Genomic DNA, 18507 nt, shown 5'->3' on the forward strand with positions numbered 1-18507 from the left:
GGGAAACCGCAATTCGCAAGACGAATTTTTCGCAAAACGAATTCGTCTTGCGAGTCACCATCAGATCGCAAGACGCATTCGTCTTGCAAAAAATTTGTCTTACAGGGCATTCGTCTTGCAAGGTACCACTGTATTATTATGTTATTAGGTACCAGGCATCTAATTACAAAAAAACTAACAAAAAGGAAAGAAATGAAAGAAAGATAAGATGTTTAGCATGTTGAATGTTATGACTGATGAGGGAAGGCTAAAATATGCATACCCTGAGTGAGTGATCATGAACTGAGGATACAAGGATAAAATCAATAAAGAGGTTTGGTTCCTTCCCAAGATTATAAAGAAGGAAGATAAAAAAAGGAACTGAGAATAATGGAATACAATTTAAAATGAGATTTATAATCAAGCTTTATGAGAAAAAATGGTGGAGAATTTGATTAATATTTCCATTATAATAGCAGTGGGGTGTCACCATATGCTCTATGGAGTGAAATACCCTGCAGAATTACTTAGCATGCTTTCATATAGCCTGAGTGAAGCAGCAAATCAACAAAAAGGAAAGTCTATCTAATCCACAGATTACTTCAACTGAATCAGTACAATTTCACTCCTTTCCATTTATGTGTACTTGGATACAAGGGGGAGAAAACCTGTGGAAATGTACAGTTCACAATAATTGCTTTTAACTTAATTCAATTCCATGGGTTTTATTGGAACTAGAGCTCTTTAAATCCAAGTACATTATCCTGTTTGTGAAACACAGCATTTAAAGATGTATTTCGAAAGATTTTCAATTGTAAGTTAAATATGAAAAAGATAAAAATGATAGAGATAAATTAATGAGGCCATTTGTCCTCCAAGCTATACCTGCTGGGATTATATGTTCTCCACAACTATTTAAGGTGGCACTGTGCTGAAACATGTCCTTCAATTTTGTGAAACGTTTATTTTTCAGTGGAAAAGACTTCTATTTTTCTGCCTCACTGTCAGGACATTTGAAAACATCTTTAGAATAACTGGTGGGTGTGGGGCGGAATGAGGGAACTGTTAATTTTCTTTCCTCCCTCTTTCTTCTTTTTCCAATCTTAAATCCAGTTCTACACATTTCCATGGCAAGATGCATTTTTTTTTAAAGTCATCATGGAAATTTGCCAGCATTTTAGTGTGAATTTGTATAATGTATATGCCGATCAGAAGGTCGGCGGTTTGAATCCCTGCGACAGGGTGAGCTCCCGTTGTTCAGGGGCACCTTTACCTATACGCTTATATGCGGTGTTGCCTAATATACACATATTTTTCAAAACAATTTCCCCCAAAACAATGCATTTTTGCATGCTATTTTCACTAATAGATGCATTTGTATGGACTCTTCACCTGTGTATATGCATTATTATACAAAGTTACCCAGTTGGAGAACTGCACTGCAAAATTCAGAGAGGTGTGAAGTTCGAAGGATGGCTTTGTTTCAGTTCGCACCTTGTTTCTTAAAATGCAAATTAGGTGAGCGCACATCTAAATGGGAACGGAATCGAATTTCTTCCCCATTCCTAGTGTGGGGCTTTGAGTTTATTTTATCATCACTGTGAGGTGGTATGTATATCTCTCCCCCCCCCAAGTAAACATTTCCCAGCAATTTGCAGTCTTACCAGCTGCTCCCACCTTCTGATCTGAAAGAACCTTTCTGGGAAGGAGTTACCTTGTGATATTTTTTTTCTGGACATTATTCAAAGTGTACTAGCATGCAGGAAGGTTTCAGAGTGCATGATTTGCAGAATGAAAGGGCAAGCACAAGGCACCCCACCTAGAGGAATTTCACCAAATGTTTCTCTGCCCTCTGATATTTTTTTGAACCAACCTCTTTTTTCATGATAGAGAATGGTTGAATTCCCCCCCCCCCAGAAAACAGGATTTTGTGAGGTGGGGGCACAGGACTAAATAAAGGTGCAGGGGCCTTGTCGTCTTTAGCATCTGCCCCCCCTACCTGTAAGAGTGCTCTGAAGTTACAAAATAGGAGGTACAGTGGTACCTTGGTTTGCATTTGTCTTGGTTTGCATACATTTTGGATTACAAACACATAAAACCCAGAAGAGCGTGTCCTTTTTTGCAACCTTTTTTGGATTACAACCCTTTTTTTAGATTATGAACAATTTTTTTGGGGAGGCCCCATTGGTGAAAGCGCGCCTTGGGTTACAACCTGTTTTGGTTTTCAAAAGGACCTCCGGAACGGATTATGGTTGTAAACCAAGGTGCCACTGTACCAGGGATGATGTGCATAGCTTTCCTCTGGTCTTAGCCACACCTAATAGGAAGCAATTTTTCTTGTTTTGCTTCTAAATACATGTGCTAAAGATTCTGGCCTTGTGAAATAACTCTAAAAGAATTACTGGTGTGGATAAAGTTTAATTTCTTGCTGCAGTGGATCACAAAATGACTTTTAAAATGCAATCAAAGGAATAGTTTTATAAGGTTTTCTCCCTGGAGAAAACAGACTCTTCCATGCTCTAATCATTGCTTTTGCATATGCATATGTGTGTATACATACATACATAGTTCCACAGAGAACTGATGTTGTATTTTACATATGGGTGGGTGGGTGGAAGGAGGTAAGGCAACTCACACATACATGCAATGGTATCTACACCAGGCATCCCCAAACTGCGGCCCTCCAGATGTTTTGGCCTACAACTCCCATGATCCCTAGCTAACAGGACCAGTGGTCAGGGATGATGGGAATTGTAGTCCAAAACATCTGGAGGGCCGAAGTTTGGGGGTGCCTGATCTACACTCCCTTTTGCCGAATCACTACATTTAACACTAAGTATGTAAAATAAACAATGCGCAAGGGACTGGATTGACAGTATTAATTAACACTGCCCCTCCCATCCCATGAACAATATTTAATAGTTAGTTTGATGAAACAATTGCGGCAAACCCAGAGGCTGTCACAATTTAAAGCCATCCGCTATAACTATTTCCCCTGGACTATGCAAAACATCTTGAAGCCATTCATAAATAAAAACTGGAAAACAAACACGAACACCACACTTAGATAAAATAAATAGTGAAAGAACAGGCTCACCACTGGCACCATTTTTCAGCGCTTCAAGTATTTGCTAAGGTGTTTTAAGTCATCCCAGATGGAATCGGGCAATATGAAACACAAAGCACCAACTGCCGGAGTCACCTTTGGTTTAGAGAGGTCTTGAAAATCTCTACCACTGCATTCATCCAAAAGACAAAGATGAATACAATACAGAAGCAGCCAGAAATAAGGCCAAAGGCACAGGTGGTGTGGGTCTGGGTGCACCGTCCAAGTGTAGGGCTGTAGTGGAAAAATTACTCTTGGAGGGCGAGACTTTCCTAAATAATATCCACCCTCCATCACATGAACTTAAATGAGTAACATGCCTCACATATTACATCAGGGTCAATTGGAGACTGCATGGCAGACAAATGCACTGGGCTTGAAATGACTACATAGATGCAGAGGCTTGCTTTAAAAAAAATGTGTGTTTTCCAAGGACAGCCATGAAGCAGAAACTTAACCATGCTTACTCGGGGCCAGTCAGATGAGTGGGATATAAAGAGTAAAATTATTATTATGGAACAGGATGTCTCTATTTTATCCCTCTCCCAGTAACCATCCCTTGTTTTTTTCTCTTTCTAAGAGGAAATAGCTTCCAGTGCATGTGTGTGAAGCACTGTAAAGGCACCATCTCCTAATGTACAAAGAGCCAGCTCTGGAGGTAGGGGGCATTTTCATTGGGTAAATGCCACAGGAGGCGAATACCTCTCAATACCATCATCATAGTCCAAAATGGAAAACCCCATGGCTGCATTTTGCATCGCCTTGTGTAGTTTGGCCCTAACAGAAAGACTGTAGGAAATTTAGCTATTATGTAGATGACTGCTCTATTATGTGTGCTTTTGGGTTTCAGGAAAAGCTCTTTTCAAGAAAAGAATCACATATAACGCTGCTGTCCAATGATAATGGATTAGCACTATGTTTTTTTTTAAAGTTCCATTCATTGCTAGCAGTTTTGCCTAGTGCTTTTGCACAGAGCAAAGATTAATGTGGGCATCTTGGCATTAAGGTTAGTTGCAGATAGATTTGTTTTTTAAAATAAAACAAATATGTCACCCTTTTAAGGTACCCATTTCTCATGGCCATACTTCGGCAATATGTATTGCATATATGAATGATCAGATATGTTTAATTATTTCTAGTCTCACTGTTTAAGACCTGGATGTACTTACCCTAAAGAGGAATGCAACATTTGCAGCAAGTGCTTTTCAATTTTTTCCATTACAGAAGCTAAACAGCATTTTCTCGCTAAACCCCCCAAAAAACAAACTATCATGTACAATTTATGTAATGACGACGATTGCATCTGCCTTATTCTCTGGTATGTTTTCTACTTTAAAAGCATCACACGAAATACTCCAGTGATAGGTGTAGTGTCTATTATTGTCTGCTAGTAACCCCTTGTCCTGGCATCTGTTGTGTTGCTATCAACAATAACTTGAACATGAGATTTTTAGGTGACAGCCTCGGTGGCTATTCTTTTGTTGTTAAGACTCTCTGTTGTTATGGAGACAACCGAGTAGACAAAGAGTGATTTTTTCCTGCACAAGAAATGCTTCTTACATTGAGGAGATTATTCACTCTGCCATATGCTTGCTGAAGCCTGATTCATCCATAGGAGGTCACATGAAATGCAAGTCTGGGTTTAGCTCCACCCAATACACTGCAAGCCAAAATTGTGTATTAGCATGTGTGAACAAGTCCCCTACAAATCTTTTTTTTAAAAAAATTCAATTAAAGAAATATATCCCATCTTTCAGGATAGAAATCCTTCCAAGGTGGCTTAGAAGTAAGTGCCAATTAGCACCAGATTTAGGGCAGTGTGGGTGGTTCCCCTGCAAAGGGTGCCAAGCCAAGGGGGTGCAAAATTGAGAAGATGCATAACTGAGAAGATCCACTTGGGATTTGGGCCTCACATGGGGCACCATATTATGAAGGGTTACCAAAGTCCACCCCTGAGTCAATTACATGTTTTTAAAAAAACACACAATCTACTATATAATAATAATAATAATAATAATAATAATAATAATAATAATAATAAATTTTTATTTATACCCCGCCCTCCCCAGTCAAAAACCGGGCTCAGGGCGGCTGACACCAACAGAACCACAATAAAACATAAAAACGATTAATTAAAATACAGATTAAAATACAGTATTAAAATTTAAAGTGCAGCCTCATTTCAAGTAGGCCATAAGTGGCTGACACCAACAGAACCACAATAAAACATAAAAACAATTAGTTAAAATACAGATTAAAATACAGTATTAAAATTTAAAGTGCAGCCTCATTTCAAGTAGGCCATAAATCCAAGCCATGAGGGAGAAAAACACAGGGGTCAGGCTGAGTCTAACCCAAAGGCCAGGCGGAACAGCTCTGTCTTGCAGGCCCTGCGGAAAGATGACAAATCTCGCAGGGCCCTGGTCTCCTGGGAAAGAGCGTTCCACCAGGTTGGGGCCAGTACTGAAAAGGCCCTGGCTCTAGTAGAGGCCAATCTAGCCATCTTATGACTCGGGATCTCCAGAATATTATTGTTTGTGGACCTTAAGGTCCTCCGCGGGGCATACCAGGAGAGGCGAGTCAAGCCTGGAGGTGATCGTCGCATGGATCACTGTGGCCAGATCGGGGCGAGAGAGGTAAGGGACCAACTGCTTGATGCGGCGGAGATGGAAAAATGCCACCTTTGCTGTGGATGCAACCTGCGCCTCCATGGAAAGGGAGGCGTCAAAGGTTACACCCAAACTCTTGACAGAAGGCGCTGGTACCAATTGAGCCCCTGCAAAAGATGGGAGTTGGCCCCCCAACCCCATGTTGCCCCGACCTAGCCAGAGGACCTCTGTCTTCGAAGGATTTAACTTCAGTCGGCTCCCACGTAGCCATCCAGCCACAGCTTCCAAGCACCTGGTGAGTGTGTCCGGGGCCGAGGCAGGGCAGCCGTCCATCAACAGATAGATCTGGGTGTCATCAGCATATTGATGACAACCCAGCCCAAAACTCCGGACAATCTGGGCAAGGGGGCGCATAAAGATATTAAAAAGCATTGGGGAAAGGATTGCACCTTGCGGGACTCCACACACCAAGGGGTGCCGCGGCGACAACTCCCTCCCTAGCGCCACTCTCTGTCCCTGACCTGAGATGAAGGAACACAGCCATTGTTGGACTGTGCCCTGAATCCCCACGTCGGCAAGGCGGTGGTCTAAAAGGTCATGATCGACCATATCGAAGGCTGCTGACAGGTCTAAAAGAATCAGCAGTCCCGACCCACCTCGATCCAGCTGTCTACGGAGATCATCTGTTAAGGCTACCAGAGCTGTCTCGGTCCCATGACCAGGGCGAAAGCCGGACTGAAATGGATCTAGAGCCGATGTTTCATCCAGAAACCTACCAAGCTGTTCGGCAACCACTCTCTCAATTATCTTACCCAGGTACGGAAGATTCGAAACCGGGCGATAATTGGATAGATCTAAAGGATCTAGAGATGTTTTCTTTAAGAGTGGACGCACCACTGCCTCCTTCAACTCCTCTGGGAAAGTCCCTGTGCCCAGGGACAAGTTGATGATCTCACCCAGGGGGGCCCGTACCTCATCTGGACACGCTCTAATCAGCCAAGACGGGCACGGGTCCAGGGAGCAAGTGGTGGGCCTTCCAGCCCGGAGGAATCTGTCTACATCGGCAGGGAGTATCTGATCGAATTGGTCCAATACTGAACTCGAAGACAGTCGAGGGGCCTCCAGTTCCGTTATTGTATCCAAATTGGCAGGGAGGTCACGGCGGAGTGTCAAGACTTTCTCCGCAAAAAAGCTCGCAAATGCCTCACAGCTATGGGTCAAATTCGTATTTAAATTTGGCTGTTCCTCTAGGGTTGTTAAAGACCTGATTATTCTAAAAAGTTGTGCTGGGCGAGAGCTAGCGGATGCAATGGAAGCTGAGAAGTAGGACTTTTTTGCAGCTTTCACCGCCATCTCATAGGCTTTCATAAGTTTCCTGTAAGATGTTCTTGAGGCTCCGTCGTGAGCACGCCGCCATACTCGCTCTAGCCGTCTAAGGTCCCGCTTCATTTTCCGAAGCTCCTCGGTAAACCAAGGGGCCCGGTTTCGGCGGGGTCGCAGAGGGCGCTTAGGTGCGATCTCATCGATGGCCGCCAAGAGCCGGTTGTTCCAGTTCTCGACCAGCTCTTCTAATGAGCCGCCAGGGGGAGCAGGGTCCCGCAAGGCATGACGGAATCCGTCAGGATCCATCAGCCTATGCGGGCGAGCCCAAATAGGCTCGCCACCCAAGCAGGGGAGGGGCAGGAAGTCAATCCTGGCTTTCAGAGCGTAGTGATCAGACCATGGCACTTCCACAGTTGGGGACATGATCACGTCTATACCCGCACCAAAGATCAAATCCAGCGTGTGGCCTGCTTGATGTGTGGGACCCAAAACAAACTGGGAGAGCCCTAGTGTCGCCATGGAAGACAGTACCACTACTTGCCAACTCCACCTTACTGAATGGCCACAGTGCTCAGATTATTAATGCACCAGGATTTGCACAAGCGATGTCACAGAAGATGTGCACCTCAGGTGTGTAATGTTCACAGAAAGTATATTGGGTGCTGGCTCCATGATGATGATATTTTCCAATGTGACCTTCCCTGCCACACAAGCTGCCAACTGCAGTCCTTAACCTTGTCATCACTTCACTTTAAGCAGCTGCTTCTCAGCTTGGCTAGAAAACTGAGCCATCTGTAAACAATGGCACTTGAAGTGCTTGTCCATTGTTATTCCATATACATTACTACGAGTTCTTGAGGCTTACTCTCAAGTTTGCTAAAAAGTATTTATAAAAGGGGAAACAGACCCAAGACTGAAATAGGTTGTTCATCAGGGCCCTTAACACAGTTCAAAGCATGTTGGACTCAATAAAATAAACAAATTGTGCACCAAAGATTTATTGATGGACTGGATAGCTCTCCTCCTCTGCCTCCCTTCCCAGTCCTCATCTAGTTTTCGTATGGTACAGCTTGGAAGCAAAACGTTTTCCAAACTCTGCAAGCCAGTCTCAGTCAGCTGCTCTTCCATCCCCTTGCCTCCTTCCCTCGCTGGAACTGAAAGCCAGAACCACCTGCCTGGTTGAGAAGCAAGTCCCTCCCTCTCTAATTCAGCTTTCTAGGTGAGATTCCACCAACCTGCCAGACAAAGAGAGGGAAAGAAGAGAGGCAGAGCCTCCTGAATTCTGCTTCTTTCATTTCCCCCCTTGCCCTCTCTCCTTGGAAGCAACTTGGGGAAAGCTTGCTGTCTTGCTCACTCTCCTTGGTCACTGACGCCTTCTCCGATAGACACCAAGCTCTGCCATAGGTCTGCTTGGTTCTCATCTGACTCATAGCCCCAGCTGCTACTTCCTGAGGCCTTATTTGATTAATGATCAAGCAATCAACCGGTCGTATTGCAGTTATTATTCCAGCATTAAAAAAATGCATTGCCTGTTTCATCCAGTGTCAATGGCTTCAAAAATAGTCTTCACTGTTCCCAGTTTCTGAATCTGAATAAACTTTTCAGCCAGCCTTCTCTATTAAAGCATAACCTTCAAAAGTAAAACACTTTTCTTCTTCCAGAGAAGTAGCTATGTTAGTTTGTCCAGCAAATGCACTAAATAGACCCATACCACCTTAAAGACTAAAAGATTTACCATGGTATATCATTTCACGGACATGTACCATGAGATGCAAATAGACTAGTTCCTAACAGCTTATACTTAAATGAGGTGGGCAGGGATGCGGGTGGCGCTGTGGTCTAAACCACTGAGTCTCTTGGGCTTGCTGATCAGAAGGTCGGCATTTCAAATCTACATGACGGGGTGAGCTCCTGTTGCTCTGTCCCTGCTCCTGCCCACCTAGCAGTTCAAAAACATACCAGTGCAAGTAGATAAATAGGTACCACTGCGGCAGGAAGGTAAATGGCATTTCCATGTGCTCTGGTTTCTGTCAGGGTGTTCCGTTGCACCAGAAGCAGTTTAGTTATGCTGCCCCATGACCCAGAGAGCTGTCTGTGGACAAACACCAGCTCCCTCGGCCTGAAAGTGAGATGAGCGCCGCACCCTATAGTCACCTTTGACTGGACTTAACTGTCCAGGGGTCCTTTACCATTTACCTTTTCTACCTATGCCTAAATGAACCTCTAGACTTGAAGGTGCCATGATACACTTTTGTTGTTTTTCTTTCTTAAATTTCCTGAACCAGGTTTCTTCTTCGTTTTCAAACTCCTTCGGTTTTTCTGCTTCTTGGAGAACCTCATCAGAGATATAATCACTCCAAGTTGTTGGAACTGTTTACACAACCATCTTGATAACTGCTACAGATTCCTCCAGCTTTCTTTTTTCTTTTTGGCCTTTTAAAACCTTGCGTTTTATCCAATGGTGGCTTTGTGCTAGGGAAAGCATTTCCACCTATGAAAAGAGAGGCACTTGATTTTTTTTCCCCTGACTGCAGACCCCTGACTGTTCCACAGAGTTTTCCAATCAGGTGTTCCACCTTGAATAAGCCAATACTGGATAAAATTTCTTACCTATAGGCCCTAAGAACTTAAATGATGTTCCTTGTGAACAAGCAAACCTGAAATGCAAAATTCTTCATGAGTAGAGCTGTGGCATCAAATTTTCCAGTTTTTGTCTTCTTTAAAAACATCAGCTTTGTTTGTTTTTCAAGGTCTAGTAACCTTCAGATGACTTGATCATAACAGCACTTTGGTGAAAACATCGCTTGATGAATGGGGATGACCAAATGGAGATGGTGGTTACAGCAACTAACCTTAAATAACTCTTCTCTGAAGCTTCTGTTGAATTAGAACCATTGCTGCCAATGATGTGTTGTTGCTGTTGTTGTTTTAAAAAGGAATTTTCCTATTTTAAAAATGAGCTCTTTGAGTGGAAACTGCCATGTCACACATTTCAAAAGCACAGGGTGTTGTTGTTCTTTGAGAATTATTATAGCCCTTGGGCTACATGATCTGAATGCTTTGACCATGTGAACACATTCCTTGCCCATGGAAAGCTAGTATATCAATGGAACCTGCCATCTCCTTGCCCTGCCATCTAACCTGCCATCTCCTTGCCCTGCTAACTTTCTACATGCAGGGGTTTATTTTTTTATTTTTTTACATGGGCTGCACTGAAACATGTAGTGGAAAGGATAAATGCCAAAGGATAAATACGCCAAAGGATAAATGGACATAAATCTGACATCAGGAACCATAAGACTGAAAAACCAGTAGGAGAACACTTCAATCTCCCAGGACATTCTATACAAGATCTCAAAGCAGCTGTTTTATTACAGAGAAATTTCAGGAACAGACTGGAAAGAGAAGTTGCTGAATTGTAAATCATTACCAAGCTTAAAACCATGGAAGCACCTGGGATGAATAGAGACATCGGATTCTTATCTCATTATGCATGATCAAGCTTTCTTTAGCACCTCAGCCCAGGACTAATTGCAGCCATCAGCAGCCATTAACAGCCATCTACAGGTTCACCACTCCCATCAGCCCATCTCCCATTCCCACCCACCCCCACCACCCTCTGTATATATATAGGGTCTGACACTTCTGTTTCTAGTGTATCTGAAGAAGTGTGCATGCACACGAAAGCTCATACCAAAATATAAACTTAGTTGGTCTTTAAGGTGCTACTGAAGGAATTTTTTTATTTTGCTTCGACTCAGACCAACACGGCTACCTACCTGTATGTAGTGGAAGTGTCATAGTCCCAGACTTGTTAAACTAGAATGCACACACGTACCCAAAGTAACAGGGAAACAGAAGAGTGCCAACTATTACTGCAAGTTCTGACTTGTACGTGTAAAACACTCTGTATTATAAAAGAGATACCTCAAGGGTGAAACGGGCAGAGAGCAAGTCCTGTTAGAAAGGGGCATTGCTTGGCTAGTGGCACACTACTGCTGAAAGCTATGCATCAGGTGCTGCTTCTGACCACCAACAAAAGGCTGTCAGAGCCAATTCTTATCTGTTTGTTCAGGTTTCCTCAGGCAGACAAGGCATGCGCTCCTGTGTAATGTGTTTGTTTAATGGAACAGATATTGTTGATGCAATCCTGATAGAAATGCTCATCCCTGCCTATTTCAAAAAGGCAACAAATCCTGAAATACCATGTTATCTATCCTGCGTGAGCTACCAGACCATTTAAATCAGCGTTGCGAAACATAAGATAGATCTTTCGGACCGGCTGCATTTTAGCTCCTGCCATTAAAAACGTGGCCATTGCAAATCTCTTCTCTGGAAGAGAGGGGGCACGAGCAGATGTTTAATGCAGATTTAAATGCATAAAAATATTATATCATGTTGCACAGGTAATCTGCATTCCGTTTCATTCTCTTCCTGCATTGAGAGATTTATTAGGATGCTGAACCGTGAATCTGCCATTGGCTCTCTCTCATCCCCAGGACCAACCTAATACCATGTGTGACTGAAAAAAGCAAGGGAAGTTCTAGTCTCAGTACCAAGATTTGGCCAAAAAAATAAAGAAATTGTCCAGTAGCACCTTAGAAACCAACTAAGTATGTTCTGGGTATAAGCTTTTGTATGCATGCAGAAAAACGTAGTTGGTCTCTAAGGTGCTACTGGACAATTTCTTAATTTCTAAATTTATTTCGACTGCGTCAAACCAACACGGCTACCTAGCTGCATCAAGATTTGGCCAGTTAAAAACTGGATGTAAATGGTGGCTTGCAGAATGAAATGCCAAATTTCTTACATACAGAAAACAAAGGATGAATCCTTTTTGCCTTGCCCTGCCTGCCCTTCTTGACTGCCGGTCAGGAAAAAAGAGGAGGAGGAGGAGGAGGAAATAATGCTGTCTGCAATCAAATCCCTAATGTGCCCTTGAAGTTTCTGCTGTCTTTCCTTTCCCTTTGATGCTACCACTGTTCTGTCACAGTGTTGTAAGTGGCCTTCATCATAACTGAAAAATCCATGGAATCCCAATACTAGCACTCAATAATACTAGGTGAGAAAAGCCATTTAAACTGTGCAATACTATAGCTTCCTCTAAACTTCTTGCATCAGCTAGGACTTCTCCGCCCACCACCCCCAGTGCATTACTGGAGAGGTCCCCATAGACACTGCCTGCAAACCATTCGGCTCCATTATAAACTTTTGTGTTTGCACACAGATAAGTGTTCTGTGATTTATTTTCCTTCTGGGTAAAAGGTATTTCTATGTAAATGCAATATTATGAAAAAACATCGTATTTCATACTATTTTCAGCAAGGATCATGTATTTTATTTTGACAGAAACAAATCCACCATACTAGATTGCCATTGGGGAGGGGAGGGGGAAATGAGGAATGGGCACTTGATTTGTCATGTGTTAATGCTGCCAAATGAGTTTATCTACTGCATTTCAAAGCAGCCACACCTGTAATTCTTCGTTATCACTAAGGGAGTGGGGTGTTGCATGTACCTGAAATAGGGGTGGGAAATAAAGACCGAGTAGTATGCAGAACTTCATACAGTCGTACCCTGGATCCCAAATGCCTTGCGAGTCTAACATTTTGGCTCCCGAACGCTGCAAACCCGGAAGTGAGTGTTCCAGTTTGTGAACGTTCTTTGGAATCCGAACATCCAATGCAACTTCTGCGGCTTCTGATTGGCTGCAGGAGCTTCGAAAGCCGTGCCTTGGTTTCCGAATGTTTTGGAAGTCGAATGGGTTCCGTTCAACTTCCGACGTACCACTGTAGACTGAAAGCTTGAGTGTCTGTGCATTCTCACTACACTTTTGCTATAGCCTCCTCTGCACTTCTGCTGAAAGTCTCACCACTAGTTAGTTACCCTCCTTTCCAGTGGGCATACTCTTACATAGGAACAGTGCTTCTTTCTGGAGGGACACAGGGGGACGCATACCCCTAAACATTTTGTGAATCTTTGTACTTTTGTCCATTTACTGTATTTATTTTCCCCCATTTGAACTATAAAATGGTGGTTTTCTTGAGGCAAAATGAAAGTACCCCTAAACATTTTTTAAAGAAAAAAAAGCATTGCATAGGAATATAGGTAGTTGCATTTTACTGAGTCAGACCATTGGTCCTGCTAGCTCTGTATTTCCAACACTGCCTGGCATCAGCTCTCCAGGGTTTCAGACTGGGATTCTCTCCTTGCCTTATCTGGAGATGCTAGGGATTGAAACCAAAACCTTCTGCATGCCCTTACTTTCTGTGGCTCACACCTCTGATCAGGTTCTGCCCATTAGGAAATGAGAATCTGGCAGTGGATGATGTATTGAAAATGTTATAGAGGCCATTTCTCCAGTTGCTTTGACACAGTTGTTAATTAACCTGTTCTTAATTTATGCTGTAGCCTCCTACTATAGCTCTAGCTCTAGCTCTGGAAAGAGGTTCCCTTTCTTTGCAGCTGTTACTTTCTCCTAAAAAATTTTTTTTCAGAGATTTCAGGTTGAAATCCTATCCCACTTACCTGACAGTGAACTCCAGAGCAAGGAAGCTATATCAACCCAGTCCTGTGCCCAAGCTAGCAGGTAGCTTAGTTTTTTTCAAGACAAGATGAAAATATATATATATATATATATATATACTGCCTGCATTTATTGCTCCAGTTTGCTAAACATCTGCTATGAAAAACTATCACACTAGGAAGATTTACCATTAATTCCTATAAACATCCCTCCAACTAAGGCAAGGGGAGACTCCTTGTTTTATGGAGGTAGAAGATAATATGGCTTCTTGCTCAAGCGCTTCCTCCATCAGTCAGAATTCCCTAGCATTTGTGCTCTCACTTTTTTTGTTTTTTGACCTAGCTCATAATTTCCCGTCAGTTGTCCAAAAGCTAAGCTGTAGTGTTTTTGTTAAAGTTTTTCCCCCTTTTTTGCCTGCTCTTCCAATCAAATGAAAGAAAATGGAGAGAGAGAGAGAGAGAGAGAGAGAGAGAGAGAGAGAGAGAGAGAGAACGAACTTTCCATGTGAAAGAAGAAGTATCTGAAGAAGTGTGCATGCACACGAAAGCTCATACCTATGACAAACTTAGTTGGTCTCTAAGGTGCTACTGGAAGGATTTTTTGTGTGTTTGTTTGTTTCGACTACGTCAGACCAACACGGCTACCTACCTGTAACATGTGATGTAGTTACTGTTGACTCTTCTGTGAAATGCATCTTTAAAGGGAGGGGAGGGAGGAACAGGAAAAATACAGTGCTATTAATGAACCTTCTGGTGAATAAACAGACACCATTCCCCGAAGCTAAAAATAAGACTTCTGTGTAAAGAATGATATGAGGGATATTCTATCCACCACATCTAGTTCCAAAAACAGATTAACACCCTGATCCTGAACACATTGTATAGCATTAAGTGCTGCTGAGAGCAATGCGCCAGTCTATCCGAGTGCTGTGTTTAGGACTGAGGTGTAAATCACTAAAAATAAATGTATGAAAGAGTCGTCCTCCAAAATGACAAGATGCCATTTGAACAAGCTAACGATGAAGGAGAGATGTCAGTGCAAATGGAAGACTTTCAAACAAGCTGGTGTCAAAGATTGTATCAAAACCAGGGCTCTTGTCTTCAGATGAAGTCGTGGATTGGATATATGGGGAAGGGGAATATGCTGTACGGCCTTAAAACTTCCAGACTCATACCCAGGGCTTCTCACCCCCACCTCCCGGAACTCAATTTCTAGAAAAACAGCACTGCTCACACCCAAGGGGCACGAAAAGTAAAAACCCTGGGAATAAATTGCCAAGAACTACACTGAATGAGGTGGACCTAGGCTAAGCAATCAAGAAGTGAGTAGAAGTTGGGAAAGACAGGTTAATAAAGACTTATCTGTCTCACTTTAACAGCATTTAATTAATAGTCCAGGAGCACCAAATGCTACAGCTTTGTTCAAGCTGTAGTGGGTCTTGACACTGCATAGAATAGAAATTTTTGGATAGCTGCACTGAGCTACCCAAAATACAACAAACAACAACTATTATTTTTATTATTGTATTTGTTAGTCACTTTTCCCACATAGCAACTTACGTTAAAAGCAATTAAGTTCCATTTAAAAAAAACCAAAACACAGCAATACAAATAAAAGGCAGGACTACAGTTTTCACCTTGCTAAAAAAAAAAGGCTAAAATGCCATCAAGTTGAGGGCCAAAAGCCAGGTAGCAACAAAAGTATCCAAAACTAGATAAAGCTGGTACCAGACATGCCTTCCTGGTGAGAGCATTCCATAACAGGAAGTAACAACTGAAAAGGCTCATTCTCTTGTTGCCACCAGAGGTAGATTTGGGGCAGTGCAACCAGCTCAGCCGCACTAGGCGCTGAGCCTAAGGCAGGCACCCCCAAACTTTGGCCCTCCAGATGTTTTGGACTACAATTCCCATCATCCCTGACCACTGGTCCTGTTAGCTAGGGATCATGGGAGTTGTAGGCCAAAACATCTGGAGGGCCGAAGTTTGGGGATGCCTGGCCTAAGGGGTGCTGCAGGGTGTCACAACTATGACGTAGTATAAGGTAAAGGACCCCTGGGTGGTTAAGTCCAGTCAAAAGCGACTATGGGGTGCCGCACTCATCTCGCTTTTCAGGCTGAAGGAGCAGGTGTTTGTCCACAGATAGTTTTCTGGGTCATGTGGCCAGAATGACTAAACCTCTTCTGGCACAAAAGAACACTATGACAGGAATCAGAGTGCATGGAAATCCCGTTTACCTTCGTGCCGCAGCCGTACCTATTTACCCCATTGCACTGGTGTGCTTTTGAACTCCTAGGTTGACAGGAGCTGGGACGACAGAGCAACGGGAGCTCACCCCGTCATGTGGATTTGAACCGCCGACCTTCCGATCAGCAAGCCCCAGAGGCTCAGTGGTTTAGACCACTGCTGTGAATTGAGCAGAATGGACGGAGAGGCTAGGAGGCACTGAATTTTGACCTCTTGCAAGGCACTGCTGAAGTTTGAAAGACCAGAGTCCACCCCTGTTGGCCACCCTCCAGACCACCTGTGGAAGGGGCACAGGAAGAAAGGCCTCAGGTGATTATCACAGGGTCTAAGCCCGTGCATGTGTGAAGAAGGCAGTGTGGGTTCTGCACTGCGTAATGATGATTTAAAGGTCAAAACTAGCACTTTTAATTGAGCCCAGAAACCAACTGGTAGCCACTACAGTCATGCCAAAATTTGTCTTATATATTCAGGCCATCCTTCCCAGTTGTAGATGCAGGGACTGAGGCTGAGACAGACAGCAGATTGCCTAAGCCCACCTAGTAAATTCATGGCTGAGGCGAGATTCCACCAGGGACCTGCTGATTCATAGCTCAATCTCTTAGCCACTGCATTACACCAGCCCTTGCTCTCTCTCGCACGCACTCTCTCCTATTGTGTGTGTAAGAAATTCCTATAGATTGAATAAATCTGTCTGTGTATCCTACAGCTCTTTGCGAGATAAACTTCCGGATGCCCCAATTTCTTTAGGATAACAACAAAAAGTCCTGTGACACCAGCTTAAAGACTTAGTGGATTTATTGTGACATGGGTTTTCATTGGAAAGAAAGCAAGACTTCACAGAATGTGTAAAATGACAGTCAAGGTTGCTTTATATTGATATTGATATTTTAGGATTATAAAATTTGGCTTAAATTTCCATGGCAAAGATAAGATTGTTTCCTTTCAAGCATGAAAAGGGAAAAGCTAGAGTTTTCTTTTCAAATGTTTGCTAATATTTTAAATGAAAAGGCAGTAGAGAAAGCACAAATTATAAACAATTTTGGAAGGATGGAATTCATGTCTATAACCTTTCTTTTAAAATGGAGTATCGGGTAAAACTGATCTGTCTTCATGATTTTCTACACATCTTTCAGCACTGTAGAGCTCTATGCATTAGTTTCAACACTCAAGGACATCATATAGGTTTTTGTTACACTCTGGAAAATATGTGCTCCAAAATTAATTATTGGTTTTTGGTGATGCATCAGGGCTTTTCACACTGTCGACAACCAATCTACTGCTCTTTATAAACGTCACACAAGTTACCCTCTTCAGACATTTGAGGGTATAAATCAGAGTTAACCCTATTATCCTTAATGGGCTTACACTGATTTATTTAAGAGGAAAGTAAGACTTCATGTGTGGGTGAACAAGCAACAAAACACTGTCTCAGATGAAAAATGATATCAAATGCCTTACTCTTTGGGTCTCAGTGCATTATCAGCTCTAGACAACACAACTCATACCAAAAAACAGTTAAGTACTGATTTGTGATAAATAGGGCATCATTCATGCCTCAAAGGTAGGTGTGCATCATGGGGCATGACTCTTCAGATATGACATGGAAGTGTTGTGGGAAAGGAGTGTGGCATTCACACAGAGCCCCCAGTCGTTCCAAGGACTATTGACCCTGTGCCACGACGTCTATTCTCTTCCACTGCCACCAACCAGGTTCCCCTGGTTCTTCTTCTTCTTCTTCTTCTTCTTCTTCTTCTTCTTCTTCTCCTTCTCCTTCTCCTTCTCCTTCTCCTTCTCCTTCTCCTTCTCCTTCTCCTTCTCCTTCTCCTTCTCCTTCTCCTTCTCCTTCTCCTTCTTCCTTCTTCCTTCTTCCTTCTTCCTTCTTCCTTCTTCCTTCTTCCTTCTTCCTTCTTCCTTCTTCCTTCTTCCTTCTTCTTCTTCTATCATAGCTGAGTAAGATTGTCTTCCATAAACATGATTTTAACAATGGGTCCGTAAGTGACTGTGGAGGCCAATTCTGGATCCACACATCCTTCCACAGTGGGGACATTGGTTTCCAGGCAGGAGTTGATCACGGTGTGGATTTGCCAAGCGTGCCTTCCTCTTAGCACGTTTCTTCCTTGCATCCTGAGATCGAGTTTCTTCAAAGCCCATGACACCTTTGGTAAAAGCTATTCTCCAACTGGAGCGCTCGCAGACCAGTGTTTCCCAGTTGTCAGAGTTTATACTACATTTTTAAAGATTTGCCTTGAGACAGTCTTTAAACCTCTTTTGTTGACCACCAGCATTACGCTTTCCATTTTCAAGTTCGGAACACAGTAGTTGCTTTGGAAGACGATCATCAGGCATCCGCACAACATGACCAGTCCAACGAAGTTGATGTTGAAGAGTCTTTGCTTCTTCCAGTACACTGATATTAGTTCGCCTGTCTTCCCAAGTGATGTGCAAAAATTTTTGGAGACACCGTTGATGAAATCTTTCGAGGAGTTGGAGATGGCGTTTATAAGTGGTCCATGTTTCACAAGCATATAGTAAGGTTGGTAGTACAATAGCTTTGTAAACAAGCATTTTGGTTTCCCTGCGAATGTCCCGGTCCTCAAACACACTGCACTTCAATCAGGAGAAAGCCGCACTTGCAGAGCTCAGGCGATGCTTATATTCAGACTGAGTAAGGTTGTAACATATTAACAAAGGTTCTAGTTTTATTGTGAACACAAACAAGTT

General features: G+C 42.9%; 1 protein-coding gene across 8 annotated transcripts in view; it reads right to left on the reverse strand.

Annotated features, from left to right (window-relative positions):
• The window catches only part of ZNF385B (zinc finger protein 385B), a 194842-nt gene that overhangs the window by 98680 nt on the left and 77655 nt on the right, over positions 1-18507 (reverse strand). Inside the window, exon 1 of one of the 8 annotated variants that reach the window (XM_060280564.2) lies at positions 3077-3210. The exons of the other annotated variants lie outside the window; for them this stretch is intronic. The gene's annotated coding sequence lies outside the window, so the exon portion shown is untranslated. Of the gene's footprint in view, positions 1-3076; positions 3211-18507 lie in introns of those variants that run through there. 8 annotated transcript variants of the gene reach the window in all.

This window comes from Zootoca vivipara, chromosome 1 (assembly GCF_965207765.1).
Source record: "Zootoca vivipara chromosome 1, rZooViv2.hap1.1, whole genome shotgun sequence".
Classification (NCBI taxonomy): domain Eukaryota; kingdom Metazoa; phylum Chordata; class Lepidosauria; order Squamata; family Lacertidae; genus Zootoca; species Zootoca vivipara.